The sequence below is a fragment of the Aquila chrysaetos genome, chromosome 11, assembly GCF_900496995.4.
Source record: "Aquila chrysaetos chrysaetos chromosome 11, bAquChr1.4, whole genome shotgun sequence".
NCBI lineage: Eukaryota > Metazoa > Chordata > Aves > Accipitriformes > Accipitridae > Aquila > Aquila chrysaetos.
The window spans coordinates 35,867,294-35,890,434 of record NC_044014.1 but is presented as its reverse complement, the minus strand read 5'-3'; the positions used below and the strand labels follow the sequence as shown (position 1 = coordinate 35,890,434).

The 23,141-nt window shown below is 43.3% G+C and overlaps 1 protein-coding gene across 7 annotated transcripts in view; it reads right to left on the bottom strand.

The window, feature by feature from the left end:
- SGMS1 (sphingomyelin synthase 1) overlaps positions 1 to 23,141 on the bottom strand; it is a 110,109-nt gene that overhangs the window by 45,435 nt on the left and 41,533 nt on the right. The window contains exon 3 of one of the 7 annotated variants that reach the window (XM_041127138.1): positions 2,748 to 2,814. The exons of the other annotated variants lie outside the window; for them this stretch is intronic. The gene's annotated coding sequence lies outside the window, so the exon portion shown is untranslated. The remainder of the gene's footprint in view (positions 1 to 2,747; positions 2,815 to 23,141) is intronic. 7 annotated transcript variants of the gene reach the window in all.

The window sequence follows — 23,141 nt, the reverse complement described above, 5'->3', positions numbered from 1 at the left end:
GCTTCACACACAGGTGAGCCATACAATCCCATCATCGCAACACACATCCTCTTCTCATGACTTCCACCCGCAGCACACAGTGAGTGCCACAAAGTTACTTGGGTTCAAAGGATGACCAGATGAATTCAAAGCAGTAAAGAAGAAGAAACGACACTCAGGAAGCCTGAGCCATTCATCACTAAAGCATCAAAGGGCTTACTGGGGAAGTGTGTTTATATGCCCCCTTACGCTCCTCCCAAAAAAGGGGGAACGTACATCAATGCCACCACAGCCACTGGCTGGTTTTGGTATAACTCAAAATCTAACTGTACTTGTATCTCTACCAATTACCAAAGTGTGATAAAAATGTTCCCAGTCCCTATTTTCAGGCACTGGCCTGTTAGACCTAGTTTTTATAACTTTGACTGCTGTGATGCATATGAGAAACAAGAAAGGACAAAGACCAAAGTGCTCACTGCTTAGCTCAGGCTTTGTGCTCCAGGCCCAGGAGGCTTGGCTGTCCTACAAGGCAAGCGTATAATGCTTCCTGTGGGAAGCGTCACTTGGGCTGCAGAAGCAAAGGGTACGACCACAGGATGCAAAATATGGCAAGGTGCAAACACGGAAAATATTAAGAGATTCTGTTACATCAAAATTACAAAACACCAGCACTATCTTCTGCTTCCATCTGCTTGTTTAAAGATGGGACCTTTGATTCATTTATGGGTTTTCCCTCTGATGAACACACTTGCAGACTGGGCAGTCATTTCCTCTAGTCCAGTTTATTCCTATAGGAAGTATAAGCATCAGTCCTGTGTCAGCATTAAAAATGACAGCCTGGTCCTTCCACCAGGACCACTACAACTCTGCTTCCTAGCACACATATCCCCCCCAAAATTCATGATATTTCTTGCATGTATGCTTTCCTACAAGCACCTGAATTTGTGCCTTTGACTACAATGCCAAGCACTAATTTGAACAGGGACCTGAGGGAACTTTATCTTGCTCCCACCCAAGCCAAGTCTCAGCAGCTTTGACCACAAAAGGCATTTTGCACACCAGACAGAAGCTGAAGCCTGTATTTTCCAGTACATTTTGAGTTCTGCTTAAGTGCAATATCCATCCACATCAGATGAGGCTCGATGCATATCAAGTTCTAAATCTCTTCAGGAGTTATGTACTTTAGAAGGATGAACATGCATAGATTTGATTTGCAAGTAAGTAGCAGATTTCATTTCAACTCACTTCCTATTGATATGGTTAGTTTTAATGACCAAGGATATGTCCACAGCCTATATATAGCCTTACTAGAGAAACTACTAGGAGTTCTCTTAATACTAAAAAACCTTAAAAGCATATTTACGCTGTAAATATACTATGCTGTACCATACACAGAGCAGCAATTGCTAAATTAAGCCATGGCCAAATACCTTTCCCCTGGCATTCATCAAATGTTTTTTGGCTGGCACTCTACCATGTTCACACTTGCATTTCTGTTGTTGACACCAATCACAACAGAAAGACTATGTACATCTTTTCAAGCCACTCTGAATTCAGTATTGATCCTGCAAGTCCCCGTATGATCAAAGCATAGACGAGGGGAATCATTCTGCTTGATACCCTGCTGCCTCTTGGTTATTCTCAGTGGATTAGCCAAACTCAGAAATAACTGGAGCTGATTCTGTGCAAGCTGGGTGGGGTAGATGTGTATATATCCAACTGTAGACACCACCATCCTTCCTGTGCTTTCAGAATCTTGAGTCAAAGGAACTGCCCATTTCTTTTTAAAGACCTTTCTTAACTACTCCGGAAGGATGACATTACTTGGATATTATTGTGCTGGGCACTACAATTTCCCAGAATAAGAAGAGATTAGTTTCTTCCCCATCCACACCAAAGAGGACTAATCCAGAACAGTACTTCTGCAGACCTTCCACTGACTGTTAAACATTGTGTTTCATAAAAATCACTATCAGAGGTTTTATCCCTGCAAATACAGATCACAAAAATGCAATTCTGAATAGGGACTACAAAAGGGTAAAGGTAAATACTTGAGCTTTCTAGAGAAGCGGACTTGCTTTCTTGCCCTGTTTATTTGTGCAGTACTGTTAGATTTACTTGGTGATTGGCATTTCTGAAAAAATACAGTGCTCAAATACAGAAAACCTGTCCTTAAACCAAAAGTACACAGTCTTATTTTGCAAACTATCCTACAAGCACAATATAGACTATTCAATCTACACTTTTATAAAATTTTCATCCAAATTCATTATTTTATATTTAGACTGAGCACAATAAAAATGGAAAGTCTTGAGCAGTTTTTGAGAAGCCAGAGCTCTGAATTGCTTAGAAAGCCAAAAACAAGTTGAAATTCAGTTTTACTATCATGAAATCACTTCCATAGTGCAATAACAATACCGGGGGGGGGGGGGGGGAGAAGAAAAAGCCTCTCTGCATCACCTATGCAAATCACTGTAAAATTTTAAGTTTGCTGCAGCACCTCTCAAATGGCTGTGAGGGGGGGACAAGCAATCCCTGAGCACTGATGCTGTGCATGCAAGCAGCTGATGAGACAGTCTTGCTGGCTTATTAAAGAACCATTGTCCTCAAACCTAAAGGCTTTCATCAACTTGTTTCACAGGTCCTTTCTAAAATACCACCCTAGTGTTTTAACACCTTCATCCCCCAATACAATCCTATAATTAAAAGTTCACAGTTTTGTGGGGTTGTTTGTTACTGGATTAGTTAAGCAGAAAAAGGCCATTTACCTTCACAAGCTTCCTGTCCTTCCCAGGCAGTAATTTTCAATCACTCTTCAGACCCCCCCCCTTCTCACTGAGAGGAGAAGAAAGGAAGGAATGCTTTATCTTGTGTATTTGGTTTTGGTTTGGCTCAGATGAAGAGATTTCTTCCAAAGCAAACACTCTTGCAACGTCACAGGGTGTATATATATAGACACATGCCAGAGGAAAAGGAGAAAGAAATACAGCCCTTCTGTAGGTACTCAGTTACATTAGGAAAGACGTAAGTAGGGGAGAATATAAGAAGAAATATTTATTTTTCTAAAGCTACATGCACAGTGTTGACTCAGACACTAAAGCCAGGTTGAATGATCCAAAATAAATACTGCACCCATCCAATAATAGAGAGTTTCTCACATATTCCTGGCTTTTGTCAGAAGACGTGCTATTTCTGCTCAGCAAAGACTGCCATCCTGGCAGCTCACACACACTTTTGCATGTCCAACTAAACTTCAGGAAAGCCACCTTCCCTCACACACCTGGAGGTGTGAACACAGATATAGAAGCACCTGCAGGGCATTATGGGGAAAGCTCTCATACCATTTCTGGGAACTCTGCACCCTTGGGTGCCTCTCTGTAGGGCCCGTACACCACTGTGCAGCATGGGGAACAGGCAGGAGGTCTGCCTGCACTTGCAGGGCTACGATCTCTGCGATCATGGAGAAGGGGTAGGATAACTCACATGACTGGATAAGCATCTGGATGCACACTGGCTCTTTATGAAGGGCAGGACAGGTGCTCTTGGGGGACTTTCACCACCCTGGTATCTGCTGAGGGACAACACAGCACGGCAGAAGCAATTGAGGGGATTTCTGGAGTGCACTGACGACAATTTCCTAACATAGGTGATCAAGGAGCCAACAAGGAGACATGCTCTGCTGGACCTCATACTTACAAACAAGAAAGAACTGGTCAGGGATGCAAAGGTCGGAGCAGCCCTGGCTGCAGAGACCATGAGATGGTGGAGTTCAGGACCCTGAGAGGAAGGAGCTAGGGAAAAAGCTGCATCACAGCCCTGGACTTCAGGAGAACAGACTTCGACATCTCAGGGATGTGCTCGAAGAATCCCATGGGATACAGCCTTGGAGATAAGAGGGGTCCAGAAGAGCTCATTGATATTAAAGGAACACCTCCTCCAAGCTGAAGAATGGTCCATCCCAACAAGCAGGTAATCAAGCTGAGGTGGCAGGAGACCTACACAAAGGAGCAAGGAGCTCCTGACCAAACCCAAGTGCAAACAAAGTGCAGCAGCTGGGGCAGGTGACCCAGGATGAATCTGGGAACACTGATCACACAGGGATGGGGTTAAGAGAGCCAAAGCCCATCTGGAGTTGAATCTGGCAAGGGATATGAAAGGCAACTGTAAGACTGACCTTCCGGAACTGCAGGCCCCTGAGACCATAGGGGAAGTCCAGAGCAAAGAAGACTTACCCTTAGTAGAAGAGGATAGGGTTAGGGAACAGTAGACTGGATATACACCAGTCCATGGGACTAGATGGGATGGACCCACGAGTGCTGAGGGAGCCAGCTGATGTCATTGCAAGGCCACACTTTCTTTCTTTGAACAGTCATGGCAATTGGGAGAGGTTCCTGATGACTGGAGGAAAGCAAATGTTACTCCTGCCTTCAAGAAGGGCAAGGAAATGGATCTGGGGAACTACAGGTCAGTCAGTCTCACTTCATCCCTGGGAAAGAGCAGTTAATTCTGGAAACCATTTCCCATCATAAGAAGGACAAGAGGGTGATCAGGAGTAGTCAGCATGGATTTATGAAGGAGGAAAATCACGCTTCACCAGCCTGACCTCCTTCTGTGATGAAACAACTGGCTTGGTGGATGAGAGGAGTGCAGACGATATTGTCTGTCTTGACTTTAGTAAGACTTTAAACACTGTCACTTACAACATCATCAGACAAGCTGGCAAAGTATGGACTAGACAAGTGGGCACAGAGGCAGACTGAAAACTGGCTGAGTGGTGAAGCTCAGAGGGTTGTGATCAGTGGCACAAAGTCCAGCTGGAGGTCAGACACTAGTGGTCTACCCGTGGGTTGGTATGAGAGCCAATATTGTTTAACCTCTTCATTAATGACCTGGATGATGTGCAGAGTGTACCCTCAGCAAGTTTGCTGATGATGCAAAACTGGGAGGAGTGGCCAATACACCAGACAGTCGCATTGCCACTTGGATGAACTTTGACAGGCTGGAGCAAAGGGCAGACAGGAACCTCATGGTGTTCAAACAAAGGAAAGGCAAAGTCCTTCACCTGGGGAAGAATGACCCCAAGCACCAGTACAGGCTGAGGGTTGACAGACTGGAAAGCAGCTTTCAAAGAAGGACCTGTGTTTCTGGATATCAACAAGCTACCATGAGCCAGCAATACACCCTCACAGCAAAGGAGGTCACCAGCATCCTGGGCTGGAATGAGTAGGAGTGTTGCCAGCAGGTAAAGGGAGGTGATCCTTCCCATCTGCTCAGCACTGGTGAGAACACACCTGAAGCACTGGGTCCGGTTCTGCACTCCTCAGTGCAAGAGACATGGACATACCGGAGAGAGTCTGGCAAAGGGCCACTAAGATGACTAAGGGACTGGAGCATCTCTCCTGTGAGGAAAGGCTGAGAGAGCTGGGACTATTCAACTGGGAGAAGAGAAGGCTCAGGGGGGATTTTAATCAATGTATACAAATACCTGAAGGGAGGGTGCAAAGAGGAAGGAGCCAGGCTCTTCTCAGTAGTGCCCAGTGACAGGACAAGATGGCACAAACTGAAACACATCAGACCATAAGAAAAAACTGGTTTATTGTGAGGGTGGTTGAACACTGCACCAAGTTGCCCAGAGAGGTTTTGGAGCCTCCATCCTTGGAGATATTCAAAACCCAACTGGACATGGTCCTGGGCAATCAGCTCTAGGTGTCCCTGCTTGACGAGGGCATGCTGGACAAGATGACCTCCAGAGGTCCCTGCCAACCTCAACCAGCCTGTGATTCTGTGATCATTTTGCCAGTTCATTTGCGCACTCAAGATATCATTTATGATAAACACAAGTATTCAGAAGAAGCATCTCAGTCCTGTCTAAGAAACCACCCATGGCAGAAACCCGCAATGTCATAGTGTTGACAGATCACACGCCACCTCAGCAAGAGACAACTAACACGTGCCATACCTTACTCTTGACGTTGAGATTCAGTTTCCAGTACTTGCTAGCTCGCCTTTGCTATGGTTTGGCTCAAATTCTGCTTTCTCAATGCGACACAGGGGTCAGAGACTGGGAACTTTAACAGACCAGTCAGGAGGTGTTTCATCAGACTGCCTGGTATCATCAGATTCCTTAAAGCTCTCTTACAGTCTCCATATCCCTCAAGTTTTGTGTCCCCCCCCTTTTAACATCAGCTTTTTGATGAATGTTTTTAAAAACCCCTTAGCTCTACAAATGCTCTGTGTCACCTCTAAAAACCAGAGGATGACTCTCCTCTTTTATAACAAAGCAAGAAGAGCCAGACATGGATATCCTCTAGGTTTACTAGCTAAAATCTTCATTGACTTGGCAGATATTTACTTCTTGCTGGTGTAAGAGAACAGAAGTCCGAACAATTTTGATTTTAAGGCCAAGAGATAAATTAAAGTTGTAATTTCTTTAGATCTCCAACATTCCCTGTTCCCACAGCTGGAGGTAGTCTGGCAAAAAGACGCCAGTGGGGGTCATCATTAACAGAGGGGCGTACAAGGCTGATCCTATCTACTAAGATTTCACCCTAAAAAGAAGTTCAGGAACAGGGAAGTCTCCGTGTGGAATTCAGGTTTTTGTACAAAAGCTCAAGATAAAACATGTTTCTATCCAACCATTAGTGCATTTGTCTTGACTGGTTCTCAGTTTAGCACACCTCCTCCTCCTTTTCCTCTCTTTGCAAATAGAGCGAGCACGCTGGGGGCTGAGAAGGGAGAAGGAGAGCACAGCTGAGATCTACCATGACAGCTGTCACATTTGTGGCCAGAGCACTGGCGGTCTCTTCACCCAGCGCAAAAAAAAAAAAAAAAAAAAAAAAAAAGACGACAACACTACTATTTTAAACTGACTTGCTGCATTTGTTCACAGGGATTTGAAGGCCATCCACAATTCTGGCTTCTTGCCATGGGTTTTTTTCAACGTTAGCCTTGTGTCATCAAGTCCCATGCTGAGACCCACAGAGCGTCCCAGGTTGCAAGGGACTTCTGGGGGTCAGTCAGTCTAGACCCTGCTCCAAGCTAGGCTAGCTCTGAAACTTGGTCAAAAGTACATTTTCTGGTAGGGTCTATCACTCTAAGCAATACCGTATTTCATACTAGAGCTAGGGAAGGTTTTTAGAGACTGTTCCATTTGTAGCTGCCAAGCTAGATTTTAGTAAACGCAATAGACGCACAAAGAGACAGCACTGATCTCCTCGTCTTAACAGGGGCTCAGATTCTCAGCCCACCTACAGTTTTGTCTGAAAAATCCTGCAGCTGTGAATATGAAAATTAGACCAGCATCTCAAAACATCAAAGCAACTCATCCTAGTGAGGCTAAGGAGTTAGTTTCTTCACACCTGCAGCACTCTTAGCACACAAGAAACCCCATTTATTGGTACTTTTCTCTTGGGTGGTACAAGCTACTGTTTCATACTGAATTAAAACCAGTAACGCAGAACCAACTGAACACAGAAGTAACTACAGAATTCTCTCTGGACTTGGAAGGGAAAAGAGAGGCTGCTAATTACAGCCTAACTCATCTCCTCACTGCCATAAAAGCATTAGCAACTCTGCCTTTACAATGTGCATTGGCACTGGTGTTTAGTTAAATTGGGGATTTTGGTTCTCATGAAAGGAGCTGGAATGGCAGCACCCCAAACTCCATCTCCCCTGGGAAAAACTGAAGATAGGTTGTTCTCCATAACCAAACCACTCTCGGTTACACCCAGTCAATTAATCTGCCACTTAATCTCACTATTAGCGGCCACCACCACCAGGAAGCCATCCAATTTAGGCTGTAGGCAATGGAGAGAAGCCTCAGAGAGGGACTGCTATTTTTATGTAATACTGCCATGAGCTGCTTTAATGAACAGAACCATATTTTCTTGCCTGAAGGTGGTAACACCAAGCCTCTACGTTTGTGTTTCATCTTTTTGATACTCTTGGCACTCTATTTAGGTGAAGAGTAGCTCAGATTATTTCTAAGCAGTACCGTGTAGCAGGTTTCAGGGCTATTTACTGGTAAAAGCAGATACTTGGGTCCAGCCAGAAAGCTTTTGTACGTACTAACCTGCTTGCAAAGCCAGTTGCCTTCCACAGTAATAGAGTGGCTCCTCTACAAGAGTCACATTCAAGCTGTGAGACCCCAGCAGACTGCATCTGGCATTCAGACACAGCAACCACTCCACAAAACAAACAGGGATACTGGGATATCTAGCACATTACTGGTTTGTGAGATCCACCCGTCAAAGCAGCCTGGGCTGTTGTTGCTAGCAGAATCACGAACATTTTTCTGAAGTTTCAGGAGTATCATGGGTATCAGAGGAAAAAAACAAAAACATAGGTACATACACACACACATAGAGAGAGAGAGGTATATATGGAAACAGTATAGCAGCCAAGAGGAAGCCAGGACTCCATCCTGCCCCAAAGAAGCAGATATGTGATATCCAGGCTCCAGCTGAGGCAGCTACAACCTGTCCCCCCACATGTATTTTTTGAGTGGTCCTGAATCAGAAAAGCATAAACTCATGCCCAGGGAACATATTTATACCAACATGAATGATGAACAACATAAAACCAACATAGCCTAGCCAGCCTTTTCATTATAGACTCACCCAACAGGAACCTCGTTACAGTTTTGGATCATTCATCTAGTTACAAAAATTATGGCGTTACTTCCTTAAATACACCGTGCAACAGGACAGCATGACTAAGACAGACACAGTAGCTTTTTCTCCTGGGTAAGAAAGGCCACAGGACTTCCTGTGATTAACGATGTTATAAACTCGAGAAGATTTTGGCAGAAAAGACCTACGTTATTTATGAATTGCTTGCAATATAAAGATGTTCACCATCAGCCTCTGTAAGTCACTGCAATGCTTAGTTGCTCTTGCTGTTAAGAGCATGACTATTCATTAATACAGCGGAAGACCGTATTTGCTACACCACTAAGTAAAGGAAAATTCAAGTTTCCACAGACACCATGCATCTCAAAACACTAAAAAAAGGAGCAAAAACCTAACAAGATCTGGTGCCCTCCCCAGTGCCATGCTGAGAAGCTGTGCTTACTCAGTTTGTCTTCAGCATCCAAAAATGGACCATGGCTTTCCAGGGCTTTCGGTGCTAAATAAAAGCTGACTGCAGAAAATTCACTGGTAAATGTTTATTAGCGGTTGCCATTCTAATTTTAACCTCTGGACATTTTTAGGGCCAATTAAAAAAAAGACCAAAACCCAAGAGACCAAATAATCCACATAGGAATTCTCTCCTGGCTGTGCTATTTCAAAAGTAATTCTGAGATCCAGGAATTTTTTTTTTTTTTTTTTCCTTAAATCAACTTCTTGTACTGAAAGCATTAAATTACACCACAATGTCAGACTGGACTGTGCAAGAAAGCAAGCCTCTTGGAAAGGACGGAGACATGGATTCCCATGGGAAATAACAGTTTCCAATACAAATACTTCAGCAGTATTATAATCCATACTGGAAAGCAGAAACCCCTAGTTCTTTGCCTTTCCATGTTGAAGGGTGTGGGACTCTAGGAATAGAGAGGATTACCCCACGGCAATACACTCTGTATAAGCTTTTCTCCAGGCTCATATGGGCTCCATCAGTCCCTGCAGAGCTGTTTCATCCATCCAAACTCTCAAGAAGTGTTCAAAAAACTTCTCCTCAAGCCTTAATTGCATCTTCATGCATCAAAACCAGATACACTGTCATGGTTCAACAATAATTTTCCTACCCAGGCCTACTCCTTCCACTTCTACCAGCAGAACAGACCATAAAGACCTTAACAGAGGCAATTGCTCAAGCCCTATCCTGTGCAGACCAGACTACCCAATGTTCATAGCACAGCTTCAGGACAGATTCTTTGTGCAGCTGGTATTACCTGCAGATGCTCACCATGGTGGTACATGAGGTTATACCGTGGACTAGAACTAGTCCAAGATCTCCAGGTAGAAGCACAGATGCAGATCTACCGGAGAGCAGATGTGTTCTTCTTTATTTTCCTTCCCATAAAGGTAATTCCTTAGGTGCAACCCATACACCCTAGGGGTGTGTTTTGGATAGTTACGAGGCCAACAGAAAACAAAACAAATTTGCCAGTCCCTGGGGCATGCAGCTGCCTGCAAGGATGAACTTCACTTGCAGATAGTACCATGCTGTTGCCAAAAGGCTTCCCCAGTAATTCTGACCATGTCAGCACCTATCCTTATTCCTTGGCCAACCACGTCCAAAAAAAGCAGTGAGGAGTGGTACTCCTGGGTCTCACAACTCTGCCACTCTTGGCCGTACTATAGCCTACAGTCTTCTCTCTTCTTCCAAATTATCACCAGTCCAAGTAAGAAACACGTCCTTAATTTAGCTTCCCTCTCCAACCTACAAGCTCACCACAAACTGATGGAGTCCCAGAAGCTGAATGATGCATCTTTCTATACTTTCTGAAGCCAACAGAGTCTTCAATTTGAGCCAGATATGCTGCCTGTTATACTAGCTGCTACTTGTTTTGTTCTACCTGCTATGTGAACAGGCATTTCCTTGTAAAATGAAAGCTGAATTCCCCTATTGCAAGTCTGCAGGGTGCGCATGAAGGCAAAGCAACGGCAGATGATGCCTTTACCCTTGACCTACGGCTTGGAAAAGGGACTGTTCTCTGGGGAAATTAACCCTGCCTGTCTGGTTCCAAAGAAGTCTTCTCCTCATGTCACTACTCCAAAAGGTGACTGGTATCCCTCTGCCTTTCTAATCCAGGTGCCCTGCACCATCTCTTCCCTGGATAACTTTGAGGCCTTGAACAGGGCACAGGGACAGTATAAGAAATATGGGAACCTACAGATCCTTATGGGATCTCTACACAGCCATTTTGTAGCTAGAATCAACTACAGTGACAACACACACATAATCAGAGGCAGATCTACAGGACAAGATGATAGGACACAGTGGTACCCGTGACTTGGACATCTCGAAACCCAAAGGCAACGTGCACTATTCCCAATTTCACAGCTGCTCCCAGCACCCACAGTGGCACTACCATGGGAAACCATCTCACAAGATGCTGATGCTGGGGCTGACAGAGCTGACCCCTCTGCTCTGGGGGTTTCCCTCTGACACAGTATTTCCTAAACAAGGGAAGAGACCATGGCAATTCTCCCTGGAGAGAGGATGTTAGCAGAGGCTGAGCACAGCACTTAGAGACCTCATTCCTTATATGTGCTGGTGTAAGACCTTGTCCTCCCTCTGTGTCAGAGCTGTAGTTTGGTTACTGAGGACACAGTTTGGTTTGAGGGGTTCCCCCACCTTGGTTTTTTTTAAACCAGAAACCTACATGCCCATAGCTCCAAAAATAAAAAGCAACAGCAGACAAAGACCTTCACAACACAGCAAAAACTTAAGTACATCATCAATACAAATGCACTTTCTCACATAGTAATTAAAAAACTCAACAGTAGCAATGAGGTGCAATAACAAAATCTTTAAATGAGCCTCGGTCTTTAGAGGCAACACCAGTTAAAAGCTACCTACATGACAAGTTACAGCTATTCATTGGGTGGAAAAAAGTGCCACCTGCTCACATTTCAGATTCAGGTCCTCATTTAAATTTAAGAATCCTGTATTAATTGAATATGCCACATATCACAGTCCTCCTCTCCCCAGCTCCAACTTTTCTAACACTGCAATCTCCGGTTTCCTCAGGTGAGTACCTTGTTTCTGTACAACAGGCCTAAGACTTTTTAGCAGTGGTGTAGTAGTATTTTGCGTAAGATAATATACAGGAAATAGCTTATTGTTAAACATTTCATTTTCAAGATAGACTAAAAGTCAGCAGTTTAGTGTGTAAAAGCAATCACAGGCAGCTTACGAAACATGGCTGATAAGCGTGAGCAGCAGGAAATACTGTAGGTGAAAGGCACAGACACGTCAGGCTTTCATTGGAAAAAAGAAGCAGCTTGCCTTGCAAGGTAGCTGGTAGTTTTTAATCTCAGCTACATGAATGTATAATTCAATTAACTACCTATTAAATATTGCACACTTACTTAAAATTATTAAAATGGCAAAAATCTGGTTACAGTGTAGCCACCCTCTGACACAGAACCCATGTCCACACAAGTATTCCCATCTTCAAAGGAGGTTAACCCACCTGCCTCTGAACATAGGTACGACTTTTTGTCCTCAAAGGCAAACTTGTTATTATTTAATAATCTTTAATTGTGGACTTTAAACTCCTCACCTTTCTTTTGACACTTCTTTTTGTTTCCAACACAGTCACCAGCTGCATACACTTAATAACATTCACATTACAGCAGCTTGACACATCATACCTGTATTACACTGCTCTTTATTTCTTCAGCACACTGCAAGCTCAGATCTTTTTCTTTAGCACGACTTCTCCCCTACCACCTCGAAAGCCTGGCCTGTTTGGGAAGGGCTCCTGAACTCTCTCTGCTTCCAACTAGCATTTGCAAGGTTAACAGTATTATCCAAATGAGAGAACAAAAAAAGCACCAAAAAGCATATAGACTATTTTTTGGTACTGACTGGGCTAAAAATCTACCACCAGCAGGTTCTACTGAATGAATCCTTAATTTTACCTTTTTTGTTAGAAGTCTTTTGTAAAGGAGTTTGCTCGGAAGATACACTCACAGACATGCACAAATGCACTCTCAAAACAAAATAGTTCTGGCATACACTGTCATCCTCAGAAAGGTATAGCATTTCTTGATACCGCTACGTCAAAGCTACTGCAATCAGTAACTAAAAGACAGGCCAACTGCTTTTTCTGCCTAAGCAATTTAGGCTTAAATCATCATAACCTATGCAGAAAATGTAGGGGGAAAAAGTAAAGTATGACTTAATAAACTCTTGCTGATTCCTGCTGCAAACAGGCTTGCTTTTTTCCGGCAATTACAGAAGAGGGATTTTTCTCCCCCACCACTTTCAGTTCCCACAAGCAGCCTATTGTTTGGATTTAGCCATGCAGCACTCCTGATGCAAACTCACAGCTCACGTTAGCACGCTGGACTGCATGTAACTAAAAATCGAACACAAGGCAATTCAGTCCCATTACAATAAGAACAGTGCTTTGTACTAAATACCTGTTCAGAGCAAACAGACATACATACTCTGCTTTGGCACAACTACAGAAGACAGTGTCCATGCATACCAGAGAAGTCTTGCAATACTTCCAAATATCCAGGTGTCTGTACCCATGTTGTATACCAGATGACAGCTTAGCAGCCTGTTAAGAGCACACATCATGCAGATCAACTGCCCCAAATCCAGGAAGCCAAAAATAGCTCAAGACTACATCTCTATGCCTCCCAGCACAGAAACACCATGGTAGCATTCTCTTTCATTCAAAAACCAATTCAAAATCGGTTGGACACACCAAAATGAGTCATCTCCATGCACTGGTACCTTAACTCTGAAAACTCCTGCTCCGCCCCTCTGCTAAGGGAACTGAAAAGCCATAAACTCACTTGTGCTGTGGCAACAGCAAATGCAAATCCTGCCACACTGCAAAACTTCAGCACGGTCTCCTCTAGCACACATGAACTACATGCGCTCACAACCACCCTTATTTTTTTCCCCAAGAATAAACTGGGTTTCTGAAAGCTGTTCCCTCCCCTAAAGCAAAAATCAAATTGGCAGGGCAAAGTTTAGCCAGACTTACATTGCTTTAGTAGGATTTGTACTAGCTGTGCTTTAAGGCACTTAGAAAACGGGCCTGGAAGGGTTCAGAAACTGTGTGCAAGAAGAGGTTCAAGGTCTCTCACATACAACTGCAAAGACTATACCTACTGTTTAAATTAGGTGAGGAGCTACTGTATTTGCAGCCTTGAGTTTCAGGCTAACCAAATCATACCACTGCTGTTTTAATACAATAAAGTTAGCAGTGGATATGTAGGCATATTAGGAATATCAGCATATCTGAAAGCAAAACCATGAGCTTTTCTTGGGAGATATGTCAGATATTTCTAATTAAGATGCAGCTAGTAACTGCATATAACAATCAGAGGTTAAAAAACAACCGGTGGGGGGAGGGGAGGAAGAAAAAAAGAAAACATCACCTAACAAGTTTCCAGCAGCAACTGTGTGAATTGTAAGACCGGAATTGCAAATTTAGCTTTGGTGAGAATTTTACCTCTGAGCCCAAGAGGTGCTTGCAGGGTGTCTACCTGTGGTTTGCAAAAACTTCTCAGATGAGCTTCAATATTCTGAATGGCAAACAAAGAGTAAAAGCCCCAACCCATACTTCCTGCATGTTGAGAAGTTAGAGTGGGGAGCTTCTAGTTTTCTGTGTGTGGTGGGGGTGTTGGTTTTGTTTTGGAGTGGGGGTTGTTTGCTTGTGTTTTGTTGTGTTGTTTGGGGTTTTTTTAAAGGACAGTTTGGGTTACCATGTGCAAATAATTTTAGAGACTGAAAACCCTGCAACCTAACCTTCACTTACTTAGGAGCAAAGCAAGTCTAATCCCATAGTCAGGTTATTCTATCTGGTAGCAAAGCAAACGAGCTAAAAATGAAGGAAAGGGAGAGTTACCATGGGATACCAAGATGCGTCACTTCTCTTGGCTCTCTTAGTGCCACGTGACACAGCCGTGAGTGAAGAACTCAGCAGATGGGATAGAAAAAAAAATGTAAAAAGGTCTCTAGATTATAGCAAAGTTTAGGCTTTTAAATCCAATTTGCTAACTGCTTATGGCTACAGAAATACAGGGAAACAATATTTGTCTATAAACCAAACTGTCAGTAAGCCTATTGCCACTGTGCAATAAATACATGCTTTCCCTTCCAACAGTCACCATCTACACTTTTCAGTTCCTTACAGTAAATTTAGTCCAAGCACGTTCAGAAATACTGCCCTTGCCATCTTCAGTAAGAACTATCACTTGCCTTTCAGAGGAAGCAAAGCAGGTCTGTAGTTTCCACCTTGCTCACAAATACCGAAGCAGCTACCTCACAGCAATAGACACAAGCAGTCAGAGTTCAAGAGAGATCAGAAGAGGCATAAATCACTTTGAATTTACTCTCAAAGTTATCACGCAGGTCACCAAATCCACGCCTTGGGATGGAGCCCACTGAACCAAGACTCTCTTTTAATTTTCAAGGTATCACTGTTCAGCAGCGTGCTGCTGCAAAGCTGCCATATGCATGCACAGTGTGTGAGCTGACCCCACCACATGCTTACTATACTTTGATTTTTCACCCCACTCAGTCCAGTATAAATTTTTAAACACCTCCTGCTCCGAGTCTTTCTTTGCACAAAATTGTAGAGTGGTTCAATGTCTGATATCCTCCCCCCCCGCCCTTACAGCTGGCAATTTCTTTCTAGCATGTCAAAACAGCTCTGATTCAAAGGACATTATTCCACCTCCATCCTCCTCCAGCTCTCAAAGCCTCCTAACACCCACATGCTGCCAAGCACCAAAATCTCCAGGGAAATTTGGTCCTTTCATACGCCAGCCAAGCAAACCACCTCTCTGTAGTAAAAAGCGATATACACTGTAAAAGAAACCTTCACCCTCCAAGCTGCCCCAGTGACTTCCATGGTGTAATCCCAGAGTTTCAGCTCTACCCAAACATTATGTCACACTGAAAATCGAGCTTGCAGGGAAATACTGAAGCCGGTCTGTCTCCAATGCATCACAGTAACCTGATCATTACCCTAGACACCAGCTGGCAAGCTGCCACTCCAACCTACCTAGCTATTAGTACTCTCCTATTAGCTCCAGATTGCAAAACTCTGGTAAAGTAACACAGCAAATTATCCAAGACAACTGCTGCTATAATCTGCTCTTAAACACCAATTTTTATCACCTGAATCATTTGCTACTATGTGCCTGTTTCCCATTAGCTACCAAAAATATGAAATAATACAGAAGCCAAGAAATCCCACATTTAATCTGCTACTCCAACTTGTAGCCCCTGCGTTAGCACACATCTATATGAGCCGGCATTTGAAAACAGCTAAGCATTATTTATTACCTACTTACAAAAAGAAGTTTCACATTTCTGCAGCAAGTTTAACACAGATGGTGTTACCTTCTTCAAAACATTACTTTAATAACTGTTCCCTGAGCCAGGAGATACTGTCTTTAATAGCCATGACGAGGTTTTATCCAGCCTCCTTTGAACCTCTAACCTTTCAGCAATATCCTGCAGCACGGAATACCGCGGCATAACTGTGCACCACTGAAAGAGAAACTTTCCCTTGTTATAAGCTTGTTGCTTCCTTGTTTTATTTGACACTATTTTTTTGAATGAGGAGGGCCTCAGTACAGTCATCCTCTGCTCACGCTTTGCGTAACATTCCTCTTCTTGCTTCCTCCGCTCAAAATCATGTCTTCTCCACACTGAAGAGTCAAAGTCTATTTACCTCCTTTTATACAACAGCTGCTCTATGCCTTTGATTACCTTCATCACCTTTTGCTGAACCTTTTTCTTTTTGGAGATGGAGGACCAGCTGGCATTCAAGACACAGGGAATCATGGAGAAAGACGGGGTTTTTTTGCTGTTGTTTTGTTCTCTACCCCTTCACTAATAACATTCATTCATTTACTGTTTTGACTTTACAGCTATTTTCACTAAATTCAGGGGAAAGAAGCCTCCCAAGAGCAGAACAAAACCCGAAACTAATGTTTTTGCATCATGCCAGTGCTGCACAAACAAGCATTAGGTTTCAGAGACTGGGAAGTGCAGTAATCTCTTAATCTCTCACAAAGGCTGTTTCCAAAACTTAATTTCAAGCAGAGCAAGGCATTAATCATATCCCTGTCTGTGCATGAAGAAGCCTTCCTCCATTCTCTTGCTTCCCTCTGCTAAAGCACTCACCCTCTGCTGCCCAGGCACAGCTTGGGAACCACGTATTTCTTTTATATGTCCCAACCCAGGGTTCTCCATGTTTTTGCAAAGTGCCCCAACCCAATGGGCACCCCAGCCCCTCTTTCCTGCTCACAGAATCAGATCAGCATCCCACCCTCCTCACACGTATCGTTGACCCCTACTCTGCATCGCTGCTCAGGCTTGCAGACATGCGACAAGGTCTGCTGGCAGCTCAAGCAAGCCCGGGAGGAGAAAGGGCAAAAGCAGGTGCTGAAGCCAAAAGAGTAGGGAGGAAGGCAGCAGCGGAGCGAAGGGAGCATGGATGTCATGTTCAGAGCTGGCAAGCCTGAATTCAGAGCCCACGGGCTCCATATAAAACAAGTAGAACGTGCATCTCAAGCTGCTTGTGCTTTATAAAAAAAAAAATATATATATATATATACACACACACATACACACACACTTACTTTGGTCACCTGTATTTATTATTTCCTGATGCAGTACCAGCAAAATGACCTCTACTGAGGCACACAGAAAAAAAACCTGCTTTTTTATTAGTAACCAATTGCTGCTTTACAGCTTCATTGACCTTGAACCGCATACAAGATTCCTTACCTCACCTATGCTCGACACATGCTCATTTCCTCTTTTCATGTGGAAACAGAGTACCCAACACCTTTTGTGTCATTAATAATCACCTTACACCAAGGGGCAGAGCTGTATCCTGAAACTCCTGCCTGGTATGCAGGTTTTTGCCCAGTTTTCAGCACCTCAAACTCCTCCCAACACAGGATGGCAATACAGATTTGCTTTAAAGTGTCCATTTTCACTCCACCCCAAATTACCACACAGAAGCAGATACTGGCTGAATATAAGAGTTTTCCAGCTAAAACTAAAGAATCAGTGCAGAAACATTAAAAAATCCTTAGGCAGGCATTTTACTGACAAACAATGGGATTACAAATGCACAAAGAACGAACTTCAGATCTAGCATGACTTTTGCAGGGACAATGCATCTTGCAAAAGCAAGAAGCAGCAGGGTGCAGATGAAAATTTGCTGTTTATGTAAGTTTACTTAAAGAAACGATCTTCTAAGGCTTTAGACTTACACCTTGCAAGGCTGTGGGGTAAAAATAAAGCTCTTCCTTGGGACAACCTGCCAGGTAATCCTACTGCACAGTTTTGGATACTGGTTGGAATAGACAAGGAAGGATGGATTAATTTTGCCTTTGACGATAACTGGGCTTTCACTCAAGTGAGCATCTAGCACCCCACCTTGAGAAGAAAGAGAATCAACAGGACCAGGACTTTCTTGGGTACTCCACCTGGAATTTCAGGTTTCAAAAGAGTTCTCACTTGTAAAATTCAAATTATATGAACATGGTCTGTGAAACAGCACTCCTTTGCCAGAGGCTACTCCTCAGGCATTCAGGTTGTTGGATGCTCTGTTTCCTTCTTTTTCCAGCAAGCCACTTCTCTCTAGACCACTTCTCCATCCAGTTTTCACACTGTATAGGGAAACCCTCCTGCCCACCCAGTATGCACTCCTGAACAGAGACACATGGCCACTGGCATGAGATTTTGACAGGTAGATCTCCTTACAACAAGGTATCAAATCTTGCAACACCTGCATAACCTTGTCCAACTGTTCACCAACTGGATCGCCACCCTGAAAGGTCTTGGCTGTTCCACTGATACCTAACGTATATCTTCCAGTGCAAGCGTTCGTGCTGCGTCTTTCTGAACAGTAAGATTTTTGGCTCTCAGCACCATCTTTCTCCAATGCCTGCTTCTCATCCAGGTCAAATCAAGCCAAACAAGGGTGAGGGACAAGAAAAGAGTATTAAGACAGTTTGCCAAAGTGGGTGTTAAATGATGTGCAATGGTTCTCCAAAGCGACAGACAGAAAAGCCTGCCGTGGATGGCAGGGTGTTACTGCATTGTCAGTCACCCTCTACTCCCCCTTGAAACTCTCCCTTATCCTGAATTCCTCCTGTGCCCTCTTTCTGTTCCAAGCTCAGCTCAACTCACATTTTCATCTCAGCCTCTGGGCCTCCCTGCTGCCATTGCAGAGACTCAAGACGACGACTGAAAATCCAGTAAAACCATGCTGTGCTTGTTTTTCCCCTCCAGAGGGGACAGATTTGCAGAAAACTGACCATTGTGCTAGAAACTGCAGAGAGGAGCTCCGTTTCCTTACCTTAACCCCAACACATGCGGTACCTAATGTTACAGGAGCAACAGGCTGACGGCTCCGGTCCCAAGCCAGCAGTGGTACCTCTCCATGCTCAGAGGGAAGCACTTCTCATGAAACACCGTTTTTAGGACAAGCATACACCATGCCAAACTACAGAGCACCCAAACTATGCCGATTTAAGACTGCTCAATTCACAGGGCTGCAGGTATCACGCTGTCATAAGACAATCAACACCAGAGCTCTTGAATTAACAAGTTGCAACAGCAACTCAAATGATCTGATTTGGTTTCCCTGGAAGTTTAAGATTACAACCCCAGATACCATTAACTTAAGAGCGAAGTTTGATTTGAGCCTGGACCAGTAGTTAACAATACTCATTGCACAGGGGAAAGAGGCTCAGAATAAAGTTTCCTAAGGAAGGCACTGCTTTACAGTGGAGAAATACAAGTAGTGACTATCTGCTGTTGCCCCCTTCACTTTTGGCTAGGCAATTCTGTGTGCAAACAGTGGTGCATTTGAGTTATGAAGCTGAGTACACAACATATTTCCCCCTACACAGAGAAATTAGCTCACTTTCATACTGACTGCTTCAGCTGTGTAAATAAGAGCTAAAATACTGCCTTACATATATTCTGTAAAACTAAATCATACAGAATGTAGCCCAGTAAGAGACAAAACATTTTTAAGCTCTTTATCCTTGTGGTATACTCCTTTATTTCATACTTTTAACATAGCATTCACCATAGACAAAATTATTAAAATTTGACGAATGAGCCATCTATTCATTATAAAACCCTTCTTGACAGAATGCTTTGGGAAAATCTTGAGAGGGATGGACATGAAATCAGTGTATTTTCATGCACCACTTGCAATTTTGTGATTATAATATTTGTGATTAAGTATCTTAGGATACTGTGTGCAATTTACCTGTGCAACCATTGCTCTAAAACCAGACCAAGTCAGTGCACTTAAAGAATCCGGCCTTGGCTCGATGATGTTACCACCTTGCTAAAAATCTGACACCTAACCAGTAGGTGATGCTTCAGACCTAGCACTGATTTAAGGACAGAGCTGTCCTTCTGCTTCTATAGACTTTAGGGGTTAAGAGCAGAGAGCTCATGTGTTCACTTTGAGCAAGCTGACATCCTCACAAAGCACAACCTCATGCTGAATATTATTGGAGTATGAGAAAAATCATTTAGAGAAATGGCAGCTACAACATAGCTACTTGCCTTATCTCCTTTGTAAACAGCTTTTAAACTGCCAGGTATGGCTATGATTAAGGAGCAGCTGGAGATGAGAAGAGGCATCCTATAACTGCTGACAGGTAAGTTTATTTGAGCTTCAGCACAAGCATTTAAAGATGAAAGAGCACAACGAGGATGCTGAAAGTCAACTGACAGCTTGACGAATACACACCAGTTTTCAAATAATTTCTGTGATGTAGGGTAATATTTATGATCACAGTATTCACTGGGAATTAGATCATCCACTTAGCAGCAGGTTTCCCAGATCAACTGTCTGGGGACTTTAAACAGGATCAGCAAGAACTGTAGAGCACTGCAAAACTGGAGTCAGTGCCTTTGCATTCTTGGTGTTCAGCTGCCTTCCTGGAGAAGCTTCACAAAAGACTAAAACATAGAGGGGTAAAACAAAACAAAACAAAACAAAACATCAAGAGGAAGTGCAAGTTGAGTGCTACAACTGATTTCAGGAGCGTTGCATGTTGTCCATGTTGACTGCTATGCCCAGACCTGTTAGTCTACCTCTGTCTTATCTACAGTGCTCAATTTTGCATCTGCTGCTGGCTTCATTTAAATGCTTTTCATGCAAGACTATTATTTTTGGAGTACACAGAGTTTGACAAACCAGTACTATGGCAGGGCGGTTATCCTGTCAGACGTAGACCATCCAAATCTTTGGCAGGGGGCTAACACAAGTAGCTGCATCAGGCTGAGGAGGGCATCAGTTAATTTGGATCGGCAGCAGCATTCATGAAACATCTGAAGCAACCTTGTAAGCACAGTTAACGTATCCTAATAATAAAAACAGCATTTGTGCAAAGCGTGTTCCTTACCTTTTCTGCCACTCACCTTTCAAGATGTGCCATATAGCTCAGGGAGCTCCTAAGGCTATATTTACATAAGCTTTCCAAGAAACTATTAGTAAAGCTTGGGGAATTTAGTGATGCGTCCATGTCTAGAGATGGCTGCAATGAAGCTCCACAATGCAGAAAAGGGCAGGGAGGAACCTAAAGGTAGGAGCATGCTCCAGACAAGATGATATTTAAGTCTGCCTAGATGTAGCTTGGAAGCACACATGATTTGAACAGTTGGGATGGTCACAGAGGACTCTGGTGAAAGAGCAGACATCCTCCGCTGGGACTACAAGATCCCTCAACATTTTAATACCAAATATTCTACCCACCCTTTGCAACCTATTTATCACCATAGAGCAAAATGTATTCGATGTAACATTTTGTCTTCCTAAGTAATACATGGAAATCTGTCAGAACAGTTGCTGACAGCCTTTCAACTATTCACTGGAAATGGGGACAGCAGAGGAAGGGGGAGCACAGGCCAGGAAAAAAAAACCTTTTTGTTTTAATGGATTTTGAAAACAAATCTATGAGAACAGAGAAAAACATTTAACAAATGAACTGAAACAAAGCATCTTGTGCAAGAATTCCAATAACCATATCAACTATGGAATAATAAAACTCCAAAACCATGGAGTAATTTTAAACAACTACGTCTGTCATTAAAATAACGAACAAACTAGTCAATACCTATCCAATAAGAGAGAGCTATTTAATCGGGTCTAATTCAACATGGCAACATAGCCTGTTGGATCCATCTAGCAACTGAAGTTGGGGGAAAACAACCGATTAATAATGCAGCTTCCCAAAAGGCACAAAACCCAGAAGTGTCACCATCACAGTCTGTCTCCTGGGCTGCAGACTAAGAGGATGCCCAGATTCATTAAATGCTTCAGCACCATTTGAATACAGGTTTGCTGAATGCAAAGAAACCAGATATAAACCAGAGAGCAAAGCAAGATTACAGATCAGCAAGATGGCATTTCCCTCATGAATCCAAATAAACAAGACATTTTGAACTATCTCCAGCATGACTTCAGCACAAAATAACATTTGCACTTCAACATAATAGTTGATGTTTTAACTGCACACTAAGAGCTACCCCCGTACAGCAGCCCCGAGTTCAACATCAGCTGCTCAGCCTTCAAAGGAAGCAAAAAGAGTTGCAAAAGAGCTGTGCTGTACTTCAAAGCAGTAACTGCCTTTCAGATAGAAACTAAATGTATTTACATTCACTCTTCAAGCACTTGAACCCAACTAGAGCATGCCAGTTGTTTCGGTATTTGCTAGGTGCCCTGTCCCATCCCCAGATGTCTCAGGCAGATGATGTGACACGTGAAAGGAGCTGGGATGGCACTAGCCATCAAATCCCAACTGAAACCTCATGTACACAAGAGCCAACTAGCAAAAATTAAGCCAAAGCAAAAAGGAGCACAAGCAAATAGGATGCAAAGCAAGACGGAAAACCCATTTTCTCTTTGAAAACATGCAAAAATTGGTGAGCACACCCTTATGGGAAATCCTATTACTTGGGTCCATAACCTATGAATCAATCTCAAAGTAAGTCAGAGCCAGCCTCAGGACAAAGGAACAGTCATTTGCTAATTCAGTTGACAAACAAATCCAGAAAAGGAAGATTCCGTCTTTGGATTAAGGATTAATCATCAGCAGGTATGGCCTATATTTCATTAACTGCAGCCATTTCCTGCCAGCACATCCTTTGCCTTTTCCAAGAAACAGGGGAGCAGCTGTGTGTTTGAGGGCAAATGAATTAGGAGACAAGAATGAAACTATTGACAGCAACCTGCTTTATGCTACCCACTTACCAAGAACCAGCCAAGCTATTTAATAAACAGCAATGGCTAGGAAATCTACCAAAGTCAAATCTGATCGATCCAAACAAACTGAGCACAGGCAACATACAATATCTGCTCCAAAATTCCATTAAATCTTCAGGTTTGGGTAAGTGCCCAAGATATTACGCCATTGCTTCTCTCCTTGGACTCCTCACTCCCCTCTTAGTACACGATTGCTCCATTAACA